Source organism: Canis lupus, chromosome 27 (assembly GCF_048164855.1).
Source record: "Canis lupus baileyi chromosome 27, mCanLup2.hap1, whole genome shotgun sequence".
In the NCBI taxonomy this organism is placed as follows: domain Eukaryota; kingdom Metazoa; phylum Chordata; class Mammalia; order Carnivora; family Canidae; genus Canis; species Canis lupus.
In genome coordinates this window covers 23,943,968-23,963,922 of record NC_132864.1, presented here as the reverse complement: position 1 = coordinate 23,963,922, position 19,955 = coordinate 23,943,968, and the positions used below count along the sequence as shown (strand labels likewise).

The 19,955-nt window shown below is 47.9% G+C and overlaps 1 long non-coding RNA gene across 1 annotated transcript; it reads left to right on the top strand.

Annotated features, from left to right (window-relative positions):
* The first annotated feature begins 15,873 nt into the window (after positions 1–15,873).
* Positions 15,874–19,498, top strand: LOC140618985 (uncharacterized). The gene is made up of 3 exons (XR_012018959.1): positions 15,874–16,054; positions 17,638–17,760; positions 18,898–19,498. It is a non-coding gene; the product is annotated as an uncharacterized lncRNA (long non-coding RNA).
* Positions 19,499–19,955: the final 457 nt, after the last annotated feature.

Sequence of the window (19,955 nt, the reverse complement as noted above, 5' to 3'; positions counted from 1 at the left end):
TGTTTTTACAAATACATTGTTTTTATATAAACATATGTGGTGTACAAATTCAAACAATATGGGAAAGTTCAAAGATTGAGGAAGAAAATCACTCACATTTCCACTACCCCAAAATTAACATATGGTGAACCTTAATCAAGGGATCTTCCTACTACAGAAAAGAAACAGAAGGATGGATGGATGGATGGATGGATGGATGGATGGATGGACAGATAGGTGAGTGGTGGGTGGATGAATGGATGGATGGATAGACAGATGGATGAGTGGATAGATGGATGGGTGGATGGATGAGTGATGGATGGACAGAGGGATGGGTGGATGGGTAGATAAACAGATGGATAGATGGGTGAGTGATGAATGCATGGGCGAGAGATGGGTGGATAGATGGATGGATGGATGGATGCATGAGTGATGGATGGATGGATGGTTGGTTGGATAAATGAGTGGATGGATGAACGGACGGAGAGATAGATGAGTGATGGGTAGGAGATGAGTAGATGGAGAAAACAAAAGATAGAAGAAAATAATTCAGGATCTCTGGGTGGCTCAGCGGTTTAGCACCTGCCTTTGTCCCAAGGTGTGATCCTGGAGACCTGGGATCGAATCCCACGTCAGGCTCCTGGCATGGAGCCTGCTTCTCCCTCTGCCTGTGTCTCTGCCTCTCTCTCTCTCTCTCTGTCTATAATGAATAAATAAAATCTTTAAAAATATACTTAAAAAAGAAGAAAATAATTCTGACTGTTGAGGGTTCTAAGAGACAGAGAAAATTAAGGTTCTGGATGCTGGAAAAATGGCATTGGCAAGGCCTGTGTCTCCAGACCCTTACTCCATCCACACAGCAGCCATGACTGAATCTGACTAACTGCAAAGTGTAGTTGCTGATGGTGTGGTGGGATATTCTGGAAATGGACCACTTCACTCAAGTGAATTATCTAAGAGGAGATGGTCAGGAACAGGGACCCAGCACCTCACAGGGCTAGGACAGGCTAGCTCAGCCCTACCTCCACACTAGTCATCTTTCTGAGTCTTCTGGAACTTAAACTGTCATCCTTTCCCTTCCCTTTAGTGGCCTCCTCTGCCTACAAGGTGAGTCTGAACTACTACTACTATTACTACCACCATCACTACTACTATTGCCACTATTGCTACTAGTACTATCACCACTGCTACTAGTACTACCACAGTTGCTACTAGTACTGCCACTATTGCTACTTTTGTTACCACTAATACTACTATTGCTGCCACCATTACTACTGTCACTAGCACTGTTACCACTACAGCTGCTATTGCTTTTACCGCCATTACTAACGCTACCACTATCACCACCCCTGCTAGCAGTACTATTTCTGCTATTACTATTACCACCACCACTGTTTACTATTACTATTACTACCATCACTATTACTCCCACTATTACTACTTTTCCTTCCATTATTGCTACTATTACTATTACCACTGCCACTATTCCTTCCACGATTCCTGTTTCTGCCACCATTATTATTACCAGTGCTACCACTATCACTATCATTCTTCCTTTTTTTCCTTCTACAGAATTTTTATTGTTATTTAAAAATTCTTATTATAAAGGTAACACAGATTCACTATGGAAAAATTAAGAAATTTGAGGCAGTTTCAAGGGGAAATTAAAACTCACCCCCAAATACCGCCATCAGAGATGTCAGCCCTCACCTGGGTCTGCAGGACCCTCGGTGGCGGGCCACTGGTCACCTTCCCATCCCATCTGCTCTCTGTGCATGTGTGCTTCAGTCAGATCAAACCTCTAATGCTCCCAGGCCCACCTGACCTCCCTCCTCTCGCCTCTGGGCCTTTGTATATGCTATTCCTTCTACTCAACAAGAATTTCCTCCTATACTCCGTCTGATTCACCCTCATGCTCCCTGAGCTCTGAGCGCAGACACAGGCCCTGTAGGGAGCCTCCACTGAGCACCCTACACCTTAGGCAGGGACAGGGGCCTCCTCTGGCCCCCACAGTCCTGAGTGTTCCCTACAGAAGCACATGTCACCCTGTCCCTGTGGTGGGTTCCTGTTTACCTGCCTGGCTTCATCATGCAGAAAGCAGGAAATATGTTGAGCCTCTGGGCTCAGGACCTCTGTGTGCCCAGCACAGGACTGCCACATAGCAGGAGCCTCCGTGTGTGTTTGGTGAGTGAATGAGTAAAGGGTTTTCTAGAAGACATGGCATTTGAGCCATGGTCTCATGGTAATATTGGGGAAGAAAGTAGTAAGACTGTGGGGCAAATGATGCATTTTCTTCATTGACTGTTGACCTGAGCTGTCACTCGGGTCCAGGAGCCCCACGCCTGCAAACGTCCCAGCCTCCCTCTAGTGTGTTTGAGGAGGCCAGGCAGCTCCCGCCCTGTCCACACCACTAAATAGACCAGCTCAGATGCGACAGGCAGGGTTCCTCTGTGTACTATTGATTTTTCATAACCGCCTGCCAACAGACAAGGTGAACAGTTCACTTTTATGGATCCTTGTTAACAGTGTGTCCAGAGATATTTCACTTTAAGTGCCCCCTTTTTGCTGAAAAAGAAAAATAACAGAAAATGTAAATTATCTCATCATAGAGACATTGAGAGCTCTGAGCCGAACCTTCAGAGGAGACAGAGCAGAGACTGGCTAGAACACGAGGAGGCCCCCCCCCGACCCCGCAGGATCCTCCAAGCAGAGGTTGGTGGGGATGCCAAACCTGGCACAGGGAGTGTGGCCATGTAGCTGAGGGCTAGGTAGCAGGTGGTTACAGCCTAGAAGCAGACTCTGTGCAACCAAACAGGCAAAGAGAAAATATAGGGATATTCATGTCGATCTTTAACAAACTAGCAACCAAAGCATAAAACTGGAAACAACCTAAGTGTCCATTGATAGAGGACTGGTTAAATGTAAATTATAGTGCATTCATTTACGTGGAGTACTATGCAGCTAGGGAAAAGAATGAGCTAGTTCTCTGTGGACCAGTAGAGGAGGAAGTATACGAGCTATTACTGAGCAAAAAAAAAAAAAACCAAATTTCCAGTGTGCTACTATTTACCTAAAGGAAAGCATACATGGGTTTAATGTGCATGAAAAATATATGGAAAGAGCTAAGCAAGCATCTATTCACAGTGATTCTCTCTAAAAAGTGAGACCAAAGGATGTGGGATGGAGACAGTTTTTGGGTCTCATTTCATATATTTATGTGCTAGTTTAATTTACTTTGTACTGTGTGCAGTATGACTCTTACAATTTTGATGAAAGTTTAAAATTCTTTAAAATGTTCCATGTAAGGAGGTAGGTTTTTTTTTTTTTTAAGATTTTATTTATTTATTCATGAGAGACACAGAAACAGAGAAGTAGAGACACAGGCAGAGGGAGAAGCAGGTTCCCTGTAGGGAGCTCTATGTGGGACTCGGTCCCAGGACCCCGGGATCACGACCCGAGCCAAAGGCAGATGCTCAACCACTGAGCCACTCAGGTGCCCCTAAGGGGGTAGTTTTAATGTTTTCCTTTATCTCTCCCTATTGTTTGAATTGGTTTTTTATTTTCCTGCAACAACCAACCATTACATCTCTACATACAAAACTATTCATTTTTAAACCAAGAACATATTGGCTTTGATGTCAGGCAGACTTGGCTTTTGTTCTCAACCTTCCCTTTACCAGCTAAGCGATATTAGGCAAGTCACTCAGCCTCTCTGAGTGTCACCTTCCTGCAGCAGTACTGGGTATGAATAGTATGTACAGAGCAAGTACGCAGCAAACGGTAACGTTATCATGCTATTGTTATTATCCTAGGGAGAAATGGCAAACCTCGCATGCCACCCCAGTTGGTGAATTAATGCCCATCCTTGTTACAAACCCTATGAAGCTATTTAAAATGTTATAGGCCAGTGGTCCTTCAAACAGTCTTTAGGTATGTAATTCATTGGCAAATAAAATCTTAAATGGAAACGCAGTCTGTATAAAACAGGAACTAGAACATTTTAGTGGCATTCCAGATGTGACATTTATACCCAGTGCGTGTTTGTAGCATCCTATCTCCTTCCTTTGGTGACAATACTGCAATCTCCCTTTGGGGGGGTGGATTGTTTTGTCCCCCCTCTTGGGGACAAAACCTCCACACCAGAGGTGGGCATGGATGCCCAAGGCATCTATCTCTCTGCCACAAGGAAGGATTCAGGTATCAGACTGTGACTAGTGTGGGCCAGTCAGGCTTGTGACTTCCATGCAGACTGGAGAGGGAAAGAAGGTCTTTTTGCTTCTGGTATTGAGCCTGGGATGGGGGTAATGTAAGTCTAGAGCCACCAGAGCTCACTGTCAGTCTCAGAACAAAGCCAATACTGTGAAAGGCTGAGATATGGCAAAAAGTTGAGCCCCCGAATCATACTGTGCCTGAAGCCAGCCCCACCTCTGGCGGCTCTTGTTACCGGACCTGTTAAGCTCCAGCTAGTGGGATTTTCTGTCACAACCAAAAGTGGGCTAAATGACATATATTTATTCATAAAGCCAGTTAGGAAGAACAACGAGGCTGCTTTGACAGACATAAATATTTGAAATCCGGAGTTAGGTATGACAACCGCTGTCTTGTCTCAGCCCCCCATCAAATTTATTTCTGCATCTGGTTTGGGTTGTCCAGTATCAAAAGAATCCTGATCCACAAGCAAATATGGCTGGGGGACGCCTGGGTGGCTCAGTGGTCGAGCATCTGCCCTCAGCTCAGGTTGTGATTCCAGGGTCCCAGGCTCAAGTCCCGCATCGGGCTCCGCTCATGGAGCCTGCTTCTCCCTCTGCCTGTGTCTCTGCCTCCCTCTCCGCGTCTCTCATGAATAAATAAAACAAAATCTTAAAAAAAAAAAAAAGTAAATACGACTGGAGTTTTGTATAAGGCTTGGGTGCCCCGACTCTGAAGCAAGATACTCTGGTTCAGATCTCTGCCCTGATCACCCTGCAGCTGTGGGATCTCGGGCAAGTCGCTTGACCTCTCTGAGTCTCGGTTTCCTGGCACCTAACTCCCCAGGGTGCTGGAAGCAGTAGATGTGCAAGCATTTAAATAGTGCCTGGCACCTGGCTCGGATGAGTTCCTGTTACAATTGTGCCACCTTCCCACTCACAGGAGCACCTGTGTGTTGCGTTGGGCTGACAGCTTCACCAGAATAAAAACTTCACCTGCTATGTCGGTTTCATTGATAAACACCTGACATGGCAGGGCAAGCTTTTACAAAACTTATTGGCAACTGCTTATCTGTGATTTAGGATTGTTGACCTCGGAGCCCTGCTGCAGGAGCAAGACGATCCCTAGAGAAGCTTCGGAGAAGTGAGTTTGAGCTCAACATATGCAATATGTTTCAATGCCTGGAGTTGTCTAGAGACAGACCAGGCTGCCCTCTAGGCAGTGAGCTTCGTGTGTCAGGAAAAAGGGTTTGCAGTGAGGCTGGACTCCCGTATAGTGAACATCCCAAGAGTGATGCCAGTGCCAAAGTTTAGGCTTCATTCACTCGTGCATTCATTCATCAAATATTTACCACGACCCTGGCTCTAAGATGACTGTCCTCCACTAACTCTCAGATTAGGTCCTTTCATAAATGATTTCTTGCTAAAGGTAGAAGGGATTCCCTCAGGCAGCCTTCTGGGGGCTGTTTTCATTTATAAATAAAAAGATAAAAAAAAAAAAGATCAAGCATCAATGCGAATGCCAAGGAATGGGTTCTTAATGGTGGACTCTGAAGCCTTGGCAGCTCACCTGGATGTAGAGATGGGCGGTGGCCCCACTCACCTTGCCTCGCATCTTACCTGGACAAGGTGGGTGGAGGAAGGGAGAAGGACACGCCCCACACCCCCCAGGTGGGGTTTCAGACCATAATGACATTAACATATGTGATATCTCATTTCATCTCAGCTGTGCTGGGCGGTTGTGGGGTTCCCCAGGCTGGCAGCTTGGTCTCAGACAGTCCTCCCTTTCACCCCCATCCCCACCTGCCAGAAGTCCTCGATCTCCTCCAGTCTTAAGGGAGCAAACAGGCTGGCTGGAGAGCGGACAGTGGTAGAGACAGCAGATCAATCAAAGTGTCTTCCCTGGAGAGCCCAGGTCTCGCACATCAGGCAAGGGGTAAAGCATGGTCTCCAAGTGGTGGGAAGAGATGGTGGAGGAAAGACCGGGTGGTAGAGCCCAGAAGGCCCTGGAGAGTCCTAGCTCCCTGGTATTTAAGTGCCAACCATGCAGCACACCCAGCTGAGACCTCGTAGCACCTCTGTGAGCTGACACTCTTACCTGCCCATTTTCAGAGGGGGCTGAAAAAGAGGACGTGTCCAAGGAGCTGGCCTGCCTGGCTTCAGAGCTCCTGCCCCACCCACTGTACTACCTCGCTTCTACTGCTCGCTTAATCCTCTCAAACCTCCATGGGTTTGTTTGTTTTTTTTAAGATTTTATTTATATATTCATGAAAGACACAGAGAGAGGCAGAGACATAGGCAGAGGGAGAAGCAGGCTCCCTGCAGGGAGCCCAATGCTGTGGGGACTCCATCCTGGAACTCCAGAACCACGCCCTGAGCCAAAGGCAGATGCTCAACTGCTGAGCCCCTCAGGTGTCCCACCTCCATGGGTTTTATGTCCGTTTCACAGGTGCAGAAATAGAGGCCCAAAGGGTCAAATCACTTGCCTGAAGTCTCAGTGAGCTGAGCCAACCCTCTGCCCAGTTCCATCAGACCTCCGATCCTGGGGTTCCCTTCTCCTTGTGGTCTCTGTGAGCAAGAGCCTGAAGGAGACAGAGTGGGGTATACCAGCCCATTTCTGGCTCAGCGGACAGTGTGTCCAGCGGGGTGGAGCTCCAAGACGGTGGTAAGAAACCATGAACCCTCCTCTTCCTCTGCAGCCTAGAGACTCTCTCACCCCCGACAGAGGCTGCTAGTGTAGCTAATAAATCTTTATGTTTCTCTCTCTAAATGTAAATGACAGGTGAGTGGGATGTTATGGGTTTGGGAAAAAAGAAAAAGCAACAGAAAAGTAATTTGCATTAGATATGTGTGCAGCTCTTGACACAATCTCGGGAGACAAGGATTCCCCAGCTCTAGGTTAAATTCAGGGCCCCCACCTCGCAGGGTGGTGAGGGAGCATTCTGTAGAGGAATGATGGGCCTCACTTCCCACCACTTGGAAGGCCCCCCTTCCCCTCTCCGTCTGTCCCTCTCCCTCCCTCACCTCTCCTCCCTTCCCCAGCTCCCTGCTTTTCTCTCTCCCCAACCCCCAAGAACCCCGCTGGTGCGCTCCACTGAGAGGCAATTTATAAAGCAGATGTTTATTGCAAGGTTTCACGCGAGCTTGGTGCCTCGCCAAACGTTATAGTAATTGGAGGCTGTGTTTAATTACTGATCAATGTAAAGTTGGGACGAGACAGGCCTGGAAACTGCTTTCGGTCTAGACTCTCCTCTCAGCTTCACAGAAGGCAGGAGCTCCCAGCCTTCCGTGGCAAAGCCTGGGCAGTGGCAAGGAAGGGGGATGTGGGTACAAGTAGCCTGCTGGTCTCTAGGAAACGGCTCTGCAGAGAGGTTACCAGATTCTGCTGCAGTCCTTCTCTCGCCATCCTGTCATTTGTTGGTTCCTAGTCTTGTGTCAGGCACTGTGCTGGGCACTGAGGTCACAGAGATTAATGGATTCCTCCCAGTACCCAGGCTGAGAGCTTTGCATACACTATCATTCAATCCAACACAAGGCAGGTGTGGTAGCCAAGCTCCAAGTTAGCCCAAGTGATCCCTGCATTCGGGTATCCACCTGCTGTGCAGTCCTCTCCCACATGGAGGGACTAGGACCTGTGTGACCAACACTGCAGACATGAAGCTCGTGACTTATGAGGGTCAAGTCATTAAAGACATTACAACCTCTGCTTTGCTCTCTTACCTCTCTTGCTCTAGGGGCAGCCAGTTGCCATGTCATCAGGACACTCAAGCAGCCCCACCGGAAGATCCACACAGGGAGGGATTAAGGAGCCACTTTGGGGAGTAGGATCTCCAGTCCATTCAAGGCTTCCGATGAGACTGCAACCTTGGCTGACATCATGGCTGCAACTTCTTGTCAGAGACCCTGAACCAGAACCATGTTAGGCCACTCCCAGGTTCCCGACCCACAGAAACTATGAGATTCTAAACAGTTATTATGGTAAGCCACTACGTTTTGGAATAATGGATGACTAATATAACAGCCATGGTAAAGAATGAAACATAAGGAAGACTAATAAATAGGGAACATGAACAAATGTGGCAAGAAAGAAGTCTGCCATAAAACATGTAATTGTATAATCACTAAATATAGATACAGATTTGTTGATGTATTGATATATATTTTATATGTGATATTATAATCACAATAAATGTGAATGAGTTAAATTCACCGATGAAAAGAAAAATCTTATTTTATTCTTTCCTCAAAATAATCCTATGCGATACGCACCCTTATACCCACTTTACAGGTAAAGGAGCTGAGGCTCAAAGTAGGGAAGAAACTTGCCCAAGATCTGCCAGCTCAAGAGCAACAGGATGGGATTGAAACCGGATCCTTCTAACTGCAAAGCCCTAAACTGTATTTTCTTGTTTTATACTGTTAGCTCTTGTATTGTTAGCTTCTTTGGATAGAAGAGGATATTGAGACTCAGAAAGGGTGAGTGACTTGCCCAAGGTCACACAACAAGTTATTTCAGAACAAGGAGCCACCTTGGGGAGTAGGACATCTACTCATTGAGGCAGGCATCTGACTCATTGTCTAATGTCTGCCCCATGAACTTTGGAGCTCGGTCATCAAAGCCCAAGAATCCCAGGGGTTTTCTATTTTCATACCTGCTTAGGACAACTAGAGATGTTTTGACTGTGACCAGAGATACCCTCTGGGGTCAGGTGGATGAGCCTCCTCGGTGGGGAGACCACCAGCACAAAGGAACGTGCTGGGACACAGGGTGGGGTGGCTCGATGCAGCGAGCCGAACTCCAGTAATTACATCAAGGCCAGCAGCGTAATTTGTATCTGGGTGATGAATGTCTGTGTTTTCGGGCCTGATTGCCCTATTTACATTTGGAATTTGCTGATCTATTATTAATGTCTCCTGGAGGCCAGTACAACGGGCGTGAGCAGCTAGGTGGATTCCCTCCCCCGCTGATGCAGGGAGCACTAGCTTTAGGTTCTAACTAACCAAAGCCCCCCAACCTCAAGCCCCCTCTGTGTGACCCCAGTTTTCTTGGGGCTATTGGACTAATGGGCAGAAAGGCTGACCTGGGATGAAGTTCCCCAGCCTCTTAGAGATCCATGTACATACCCTCAGATGTACACATGTGCAGGCTTGGCACGCGCCTACATGCACACACTCACACATGAATATACGTCTACATCCTTCTATACCCACAGGTACTTTCATATGAACATGCACATGGAAATACAAACACATTCATGTGTGCATGCATCTTCATGCATGTATGTGTGCACATGTGTACAGCATACATACTGTGATAGACTGTTGGCGGCTCTCCCACCCCACTCCATATGTTGAAGCTCTAACCCCAAGTATGATGGTATTTGGAGATGGTGCCTTGGGGAGGCATTAAGGGCTAACTGTGGTCATGACAGTGTGGCCATCATGAAGAGATTATGCCCTTATTAGAAGAGACACCAGAGATAGAGCTCTGCCTCTCTCCATGCATGCAAACCATGAAAAGACCACGGGAGTCCACAGCAAGAAGGCAGTTGTCTATAAGCCAGGAAGACAGGTCTCACCAGAAACTGACAGCTAGGGGCACCTGGGTGGCTCCGTCAGTTAAGGATCTGCTTCTGGCTCAGGTCATGATCCCGGGGTCCTGGGATGGAGCCCCGCGTTGGGCTCCCTGCTCAGCAGGGAGCCTGCATCTCTCTCTCCTTCCCTCCGTCTCTCAAATAAATAAAATCTTAAAAAAAAAAAAAAAGAGAGAGAAACTGAATCAGCTAGCACCTCAAACTTGAACTTCTTGGACTCTAAACCATGAGAAAAGAAATTTCTTTTGTTTAAGCCACCCATTCTATGGTATTTTATTGTGGCAGCCCCAGCCAAGACACGCCCCTACACCATCACGTGTCCTATCATGCTAGGAGCAGCACAGCTTGAGAGTGGTATGGCTGGATCCATGAACCGTGGACCTGAATGGCTTGGGTTTGAATCCCAGCTCTGCCATTTACTGGCTGTGTGACCTCGAGCAAATTACTTCACCTCTCTGTGCTTCTGTTTCCCCATATGTAAAGGGGAACGATAAGGTTCCCATCTCCCAGGGTTGTCATGAGGATTAAATACATTAATAGAACTCACCAGCCTGGTGCACGATGCACACTGGCTATGTGTTTGTTATGCCATTTATTATTATTGTTGTTTATGAACCTGTCACATAAGAGGCTGAGTCATTTTGTTGAAAGATGATTAAACACACCCTTCTACAACCATGCACTCGTAACACACACGAATAAAGGGATACTCCCAGGGTTCTGTGGTTTCTCCCTGAAGCCCCTCCCAATGGCTCACTCCTCCACGTCCACCTCAAGGCTGCAGGCAGGGTGGGATTGGGAAAAGACCTCTGGATGTGGCTTCTCTGACCAAGCATCAGACCCTGCTTTGCCACTTGCTGGCATCATGACCTTGGCCCAGAAATCCTAAACCTCAGTTCCGTGATCTACACAGTGGAGGGAATGATAGAAACCAGCTCGTAGAAACCGCGCCTTGGATGGATGGCTGACGATGGAGTTTACAGGCAGTGTAGGAACCTGCACACGTTTTCCCAGCCCAGGCTGGGCCCTGCTGAGGGGTGGGGGGACTGCCCTGGCATGCAAATAAGTATGCAAATGAAATGCATTCCCTTAGACCCCGGGAAGCCAGGCACGCCCCAAGCTGAAAGGCTCCGTTTCCAGCCAGCTCTTTGTTGAATGGCACAAGGTCAGAGGAAAGAGCACTGGACAGGGAGTCAGGACAGGTGCTCCAGAAATGGCATGCACAGGCACTACGTGTGAGCGCAAGGGACATGCCCATCTCCTTATATCGGCACATCCACGCAAACACGCAGGGACACGGGAAGATGCGCCCGTGCAAGAACATGCAACTAAATGCTCTTGGTGCATCCACGTGGGAAGGGTCTGGACCTGGAGATGGGTGGTGCTGTGTGGCCTTCCCTGAGTCTCTGTTCTTCCCTGGGCCTCTGTGTTCTTCCTTTATAAATGAAGTCAGTCACACCTGGCCCACATCTGGTTGTGGTGAGCAATGAATGAGACAAATGGAGGGCAAGCTATGACCGGGGTGCCTGGTATACAGTAAGCACTTCATATATGGCGATCATGTTTTGAGCATTGTCGTCTGTGAAGCGTGAGGCTGGAGGAGGTGTTCTCAGCTGCCGGTCTGCTCAAAGGTCCTGTGTTTCCATGAGTGGCACCCATTCGCCACTCAGAGCCTGTCAGCCCAGCCTAGGCTGGGGGGCCTTGTGTAGGTTCCAGAAGTTGGCCCCCAAAAGATGATTCTGGCATTCCTCGATTATGCTGGAACATCTGGCCCATGGCAACTAGGAGTGCCATGCTGGTAGGCCCTGTGATGAATAAGAAAACCGAAGAAGGGGTGGGAGTCCCCAAGGCCCGCTCCGAGTGGGAGGTGGGACCAATGCCGGAATCGGGCTCTTGATTACTCAGGGCTGGGCTCATGCACCAGCGGTTTCTGTAGCTTCCTCTGCTCAGAGAGAAGCAGGGCCTGGCGGCCAAATCTGGATGTCCTTCTACTTTAAGATGTGGCCCATTCCAGGATCACCAGGCCCCAAGCAGGACCTCCAAAAGACAAATCCGTAAATCAAATCGGATGTGAAAACCCCAGAGTAGCAATAACCACTAGCCAATATTGAGTATTTACTACACGCAGAACACTTGCAGGTGTTTTACCTCCTCTAGGAGACAGAGACAGAGAAACACGCATGCTCAAGATCACATAGCTCAAAAGTAGCAGACTTGGACTTGAACTAGGGTCTTTCTAACTCCAGAGGCTCTGCCCTTATCTCACACTCCGGCACCTCCCAGAAGTAGCCAAGCAGAGAAAAGGGTTTGTAAATTGCAACAGGCCAGAGGCCACGATTGCTCCTGCGGGTGACAGGAGAGGACATGAGGCCCCACAGCTATGACAGCAAGAGTGTCCCACAGCACCTTTCAGGAAGGCCCCCCTACCCCCCACACCAGTTTCCCTGCCATCCCCGGGAAGGTCAGCAGCAAGCGCATGAAATAAGGACATAAATTTGTCATGAAGGCCTGGAAATGAACGAGGCTTATCATTTATGGATGGAATAATTAAGCCACTGTGCTCAGCGGTTCACTGAGGCCGGAGCCCAGGGACCAGTTTGGGGACTTTGCTGTCACCATCCCCACCCCTCGGCATCTCAATCTGGTGTGTGCAGACTCCACTAGAGGCCAGGGCTGCTGCCTCACAATACATCATGGTGATAGCCCCACCCTCGTGATGTCATAACATCCCTGGCTAATCCCAGGGAGACTTCTCCCAAAGTTTCATCTATGGGGTACCCAGCCCCTTAGATGGAGGCGGTGGGCCTGGCTTCTCCTTGGGATGTAAAGTAGCTTCTTCGTATGGTAGAAAGTGTAAGAACTTTAGACTGACTTGGATTCATATCCTGACTCACTCCAGCTGTATGCATCTGGGCTAGTCATCCCACCTCCCTGGGCCTTTGGTTTCTCCTCTCAAAATTGGGAAAAATTGAAGTGCCTGGCTGGCTCAGTCAGTACAGCATGTGACCCTTGATCTCAGGGTTGTAGGTTCAAGCCCCACATTGGGTACAGAGATTATTTAAAAATAAAAAATCTTTTGGGTGCCTGAGTGGCTCAGATGGTTAAGTGTCTGCCTTCAGCTCAGGTCATGATCCCGGGATCCTGGGATTGAGCCCTGTGTCAGGCTCCCTACTCTGTGGGGAGCCTACTTCTCCCTCTCCCTCTGCCTGCTGCTCCCTCTGTTTGTGCTCTCTCTCTCTGTCAAATAAATAAATAAATAAAATCTTTTAAAAAAATAAAACATGTTTTTAAAAAATGGGCAAAATAATTATTCTATGGGTTATGTGGAGAATCAAATTAATTAATAGTTACAAATTACCAAGTGAGGGTCTGGCACATACTGAAGGTGTCACAAATCCAGCATTTTATTCCTTACTCCCAACAGAAGAGGCAGCCAGGCAGGAATCAGGAAGCTCAGAGACACAAAGAGACTTGACCAAGGATGCACAGCAGGTGAGCAAAAAGTGGGCACCTACTATCTTCACCTAGAGTTCCTGTCATCTGTCACATGTGGGAGGGCTCAGCCATTCCCCAACAAAAGATTGAGGTCCCTGGCCCTTCTCTGCCCCCAGCTACCCCAGGTCAGTGGAAAAAAAGAGGTGTTTATAAAGATGACCATAAGCACTAACAGTTACAGAATTCTTGCAGGGGCCAGGCATTGTCCTACAGGCTCTGCAGTTTTATTTATTTATTTATTTATTTATTTATTTATTTATTTATTTATTTATTTATAACAGATTGAGAGAGAGAGAGAGAGAGGCAGAGACACAGGCAGAGGGAGAGGCAGGGTCCATGCAGGGAGCCTGATGTGGGACTCGATCCTGGGTCTCCAGGATCCGGCCCTGAGCTGAAGGTGGCGCTAAACCGCTGAGCCACCAGGGCTGCCGGGGCTCTGCAGTTATGATCTCACTTCATTCTCCAGACAGCCCTTGGAAGTAGGAACCATTGTTCTCTCCATTTCATAGGTGAGGAAGTGGGGGCTCATGCTCAGACTCTTGACTTTGAGCCACTCAGCCAAGAAGTGGGATTTGCATATGGTTCCCTGGGTCCCAGCAATGCCAGGCTTGGGAGGAGGGTGGCAAATTAAAGACTATTTGGAGTCTGAAAGACACGTCATGTGACTACACCAGCACGTTCCAGAATTCCAGCTTTGTTATTCCATGTTCTTGAATGGGTTCGAGACCTCACGTTACAGATGGGAAGACTGAGGCCCAGCCACCAGAGGCAGAACCCTGGGGCTTGCTCACCAGTTCTCCTGGGCCTGTCACATGGGTCGTGGACACCAAGGCTGGCACCATTAAAGAGGTCTCTGGCACCTGCCTTGGGGAGGAGTCCGGACCCGTCCTCTCCTCCCTACCCCACCCACCCTCTGTCACCATGGCAACCATGCAGGTGAGCCTCATCACTGCTAATCCTCTAATTACCAGCCACCTCTTCAATCGGCTGTAATTACTTTGGGGACACAGTTAACCTCTCATTAGGAACGCACGGCCGCTTTCTCCAAAAGCACAGCGGTGACATGCCTAGTAATTTACCGCCCCGGCTCGCGGGGCCGCTTTGTGTTTAACTCGGGCGCCATCGCATCCCTGTCATTACTCCAGCCCGGTTGTCATGACGATTAATCATTCAATCCCTCATCAGCAACTTTTGCCAAATGTCACCCCGCTCTTGATCAAAATCCATCCTGCAGCCCGACACTGGGGGACTAATGACTTGGAAATAGGCTTCTCCATTCCCGAGAGCTTTTCCCCAAGACTCCTTCTCAGCTTCCTCCAGAAAGGAAGAGGAGGGTCTGAGCTCAGCATGGCTGTGGTGGTGGCGGTGGGGTGATGAGAGCAGAAGAACTGGCATGTGTTGGGCGCTTATCCTGTGCGAGGCACCTGAAGGGCCTTGATTGTAACTCGGACCTGTCTGACTCCAAAGCTGAGGCCTTTTTACCAAACCTCAAGGATAATGCACATCACCTACCACCAAGATCCTGGAATGTCAGAGTTTGGGGCAGCATTATAGAAATTAGCTGTCCCATTAAATTCAAGGCAGAAAGCCTTTAGAGCACTTTATGATAAGGAGCCCAATCTAGAGTGAGCAACTAACTGTCATGAACACCTATGTTTCAAACAACAGGCAGCAGCATCCAGCAGATAGAGACCTCACAACCCAGATGGAGAAACAGGCTGAAATATATCTGTAGTGGGTCCATGAATTGATCTAGAACTGAGCTTCTTGGCCTGCGGTCATTGGCACTTTATAATGAGCTTCAGTGGCCGGTGAGCTCCCCGAAAATGCAGGATACAATGGGATTGGATGTGATTATGTGCAGTTTTCTAGGGAGATGCACAACACGTGTTAAGAACTACATTTGTCTTTCGCCACATCCTTATTTTATGGAAGAGAATACTGAGGCCCAGAGAGGAACCAAGACTTGGCCAAAGTTCCATAGCAATTCTGGGTGGAAACCACTGGTCCAAGCCAGGGTGAACTCTTTCTCAGGTGCCCAGGATAGGCAAGTAGGTCTGTGCAAGGGGAGGAATTCCTCTACCTTCAGAGAGGCTTCCAACCCCCTAGCCCCCAGCCTCCTGAAAAAGCCCAACCCCCCATCCTGCTAAAGGAATCTTTCCGAGGCCCCTCCCAGGGAATGTTCCTGCTGGCTGGGCCGCCAGCATGTGTGAGACATAATTACAGCACGTTGTAAATGGCATTAACAGACTGTCACAGCAGCCACATGGTATTAGCAAACGGCTCTGTCTTCATCATGCAGTCCCCGCAGCCTCCGGGCTGGAGCACCTCCCAAGGGGTCTTCCAGGTCCAAGTTGCAGAAGTCTCCTGGCAGGGGACTGGGGGTGGGGGCAGTGATTCAGCTCACAGAGGCCTGGAGATTCCCCCAAGATTTCTGAGGTCTCAGCAAGGAGCTGAGTAGAAAGTTAGGAAATCTGATTTATAAACCTGGTTCAGCCTCGAAGAACTAGCCTTTATCAGGTGGTTACTTATGAGCCAGGCACTGTGGAATGTAATCTCATTTACACCTTATAACCACCACCTAAAAGATCGTGTTCTTCATTCTGCTCTATAGATCAGTTTAACTGAGGATCAGAGGGGAAAGGTGACTGGCCCGAGTCCCTTCAGCTAACAAGCAGCAGCTGTAGGATTCAAATCAAGCTCTGATGCCTCTGGCACTTCTGCTTCTCTGTACATCATGGTGTCTCCTTGCAAAAGCCTCTGATCAGTTTTCTGCCAACTGATACTATAGCCTTAAAGGTAATCCCCTAAAGCTACCAGCCCACGGGAACTTTACCAGCCCCTAAGCTCTCACCTGGGTTTCACCAGAGCAACATAGTATCAACATGGTAGCAATCAGAATTACAACAAATACTCCATACAGTTTCTTCTATGTTCTTTGGAGCAAATCCGAGGGAAAGATTGCTTCTTATTTGAGAGTTGAGAACTAAGGCCCAGAGGGGGGGAAGTGACTTGCCCAAGGCTCCACAGCTTGGGGTTGTGGCCGAGCTGGAATGAACTCCCCTAGTCTCCTGATTCCCACCAACCCCCCCCTTCCTGGTTCTTTTCCAAGCCACTGAGAAAGTATTCATAGACCTGCGGCCAGGGGACTGAGCAGGGGGTATTTACTCTTCGGGTCCCACCTGCCCTGCGGGCGCCGGTGATTTATGCATTTTCCTGGAGGCCTCCAGGCTGCAGGCAGCAGGATGGGCTGCCTCCCGACTGGTAAGCAAATCCCCTGCTGAGCAGGTCATATTTTATCCGGGCCGCCACCTGCCAGCTCATTTGCTTACAGATACAGGTGCTTCATCAGGGAGGAATTAGCGATTACTTAGCCCAGAGACCCTGGCAGACGGAAGGGCAAGCCTTGGCCATAGCTAGGGTGGGAAGTCAGGAGCCTATCTGTGAGGTCTCTATCTCCTCCCAGGCCCCTTAGCCTTGCTCTGGAACCAAAGGGCAGGAGTTAGGATGGAGGAAAAGACCTCTCTGCTTTGAGGGGAACTGATCTTCCACTCCCAAACCTATTTCTATTTTACCAATTCTCCAAGGGTTGGGTGCCAATATTCCCACTCCCTGCAGCCTTCCCAGGTCCTCCACTCACCTGCCAAAAATAACAAGCTAGTATATTTAACAGTCCCACAATGTTTCTTGGTGCCTGGCACTCTATATGCATTGCCTCATTTAATCCAAATCAACTGATAGTCGGCATTTTAAATTCCCCATTTTACAGACGAGGAAACCAGTTCAGAAAGATTAAGCAGGTTGCTCAAGGTCACACAGTAGGTGAGCTGTAGAACTCAGGCTTCTCTGATTGCAGATCTCTTCTCCCAACCACGAATATTGTCTTCCCCAGGCCATTTCCCAAACACTGTGCTTCGCTTGTTCAATTTTATTTACTTGTTTCTCTATTTACTTATTTTTAAAATAATTTTTAAAGGATTTTATTTATTTATTTTAGAGAGAGAGCGAGAAAGCAGGAAGAGGGCCAGAGGGGGAGGGAGAGGGACAAGCAGACTCCACATTCAGCCCCAAGCCTGATGCGGGGCTCGATCCTACGACCCTGAGATCACGACCTGAGCCGAAACCAAGAGTCCGCCGCCCAACCCACTGAGCCACCAGGCGCCTCGAATATAATTTTTAATCTCAGAACAATCTTAGACTTACAGAAAAATTACACAGATAATACAAAGATTTCGCATATGCCCTACACCCAGTTTCTCTTATTATTAACATCTTACATCTGTCACAATTAATGAGCTGATATTGATACATTATTATTAACTAAAGTCCATTCTTTATTCTGATTTCTTTAGTTTCTACTTAGTGTCCTGTTTCTGTTTCAGGATCCCACCCAGGGTACCACAGTGCATTCAGTTGTCACTTCTTAGAGTCCTCTTGGCTGCAACAGTTTCTTGGATCTTTCCTTGTTTTTGATGACTTGGACAATGCAGAGGATTGCTGTTCAGGTATTTTGTAAAATGTACCGCAGCTAGGATTTGTCTGATGTTTTTCTCATAATTAGACTGAGGTTATGTGTTTTAGGAAGACCACAGAGGTAAAGTGCCACTCTCATCACATCAAGGGTACATAGCAATAGCATAGCAATTCGAGATATTGCTATTGATCTTAATCATGATCATGTGGCTGGAGTAGCATTTGTCTGGCTTCTTCACTTCTTTTGTGCCTACTGTATGTACTGTTTTTTGACTTAAGGACCGGGGAGTTACACTCCCACTCCTTGAGAGCAGAGTATCTACATAAATTATTTGGAATTCTTCTACACAGGGGATTTGTATATTCTCCCTTTTGTTCATTGATTCAGTCATTTATTTATATCGGTATGGACTCGTGGATATTTATTTTATATTTTGGGTTATAATCCAATACTACTCTGTAGTTTTTAAGTGACACTTGGTTCTCTCTTCCTTGGTTTATCAGCATTTTCCAAAATCTATTCTGAGACAATCTCATTCCACGGGATTTTTAACAGGCAATCCTCTTAAAATAGGTTCTAGAGACAAGTCATTTGGGGTAATAGTGGTTGAAAAGGGTTGAAAAGAGTTCTTGACTGTAGGACTTGTCAGATCTTTTAATGTGCTAATAATGTGAGTAGTGAATCACCCAGAGGGGGATCTAATAGGCAACATTTCCCACATTTCTTTTCCTGACACCCTAGGGTAGGGCAGGGAAGACACATATGAGAAAATAATCTATGTATCTCATCTTCCCCTGGAGACCCAGAAGTTCTTAAAAGCAAAGATGATGCTTTCTTTTATCTTTATCTCTGGAAATTCACATTGAGGAGGTGCTAAGGGAACATAGTCGGATAATGGAAGGATGAATGATGAATAGATGGATATATGGATGGATGGATGGATGGATGGATGGATGGATGGATGATACGGATACACAGAAAGATGAACAAAGGATTTGTAGTTGGTAGATGGATGGATGAGCAGGTTGGTAGGTGGATGGGTGGGTGGATGGATGGATAGATGGATGGAGATGGATGGGTGCCTAGGTGAGATGGATAAATGGATAGATGAACAGACAGAAAGAACAGAAAAACCAGGCCTTTGACTCCCTTCTTTTTCCTTGCAAAGGCATAACCAAGGCATTTGCCTGTCAGGAAAAAGCCTTCACCTTGACTAGAACAGCTCTGAAATCAGACAACGAAGATGCAAGTCGTGGTCCTGTCACCAGCTGTGTGAGCTTGCACAAGTCTCTGCGACTCTTTGAGACAGGTTCTTCATCTGTCATAAGGGACTAGTTACTATAACTCAGGGTTCACTGACAACCTTAGATGCGCTAATACATGTAAAGTCAGCTCATTAGATAAAGATTTCCTTTCTTCCATCTCCTCTTCTTGCCCTGGGGAAGAATCCAGTGCCCTGATGGCCCCTCTGGAGAGAGGTGGAGAAGAACCTGCTGCTTATAGGGTGGGAGTTCTTTGGGATCCATGAATAGGTCTTACTGTGTTCATGAGCCCCAGGAATACTAAGCAAAACTGTGTGTGTGCAGATGCATTTTTCTGAGTGGAGAGTCTATAGCTTCTATCAAATGTCCAATGGGGGGCAGCCCCGGTGGCTCAGCGGTTTAGCGCCGCCTGCAGCCCAGGGTGTGATCCTGGAGACCCTGGATCAAGTCCCACATCGGGCTCCCTGCATGAAGCCTGCTTCTCCCTCTGCCTGTGTCTCTGCCTCTCCCTCTCTCCTCTCTATGTATTCTCGTGAATAAATAAATAAAATCTTTAAAAAAATGTCCAAAGGGGTCCATGACCCCCCAAAACCCAAGGACTCTGAAGGTCTGGTCCAGACTCTTGTCACATGCTATCCTGCCCCAGACTCCAGGCTCAGTCCTTGGTCCATCTACCAGCCTCATTAGTCATCAGACCCCAGCCCCGTTCTTCCCCTGCCACAGGGAGAGAGACAGGCAGACCTGGTTCTCAGGAGGGTGCAGGCCAGGATCTGGGCTGATACCAGGGAATTCAGGCCCAGATATGTATGGAACACTCCTGAGGGGCCTCACATGTCATCCCCTTCGATCATCCCCAACCCTTGGGATGGAAGAGCTGTTACCATCCCCGTTTTAAAGATGAGGACATGGAGGTCCGGCGAGAGGAGTGGGAGGACACACACAGTAGAGGCAGTACTGGGATTCG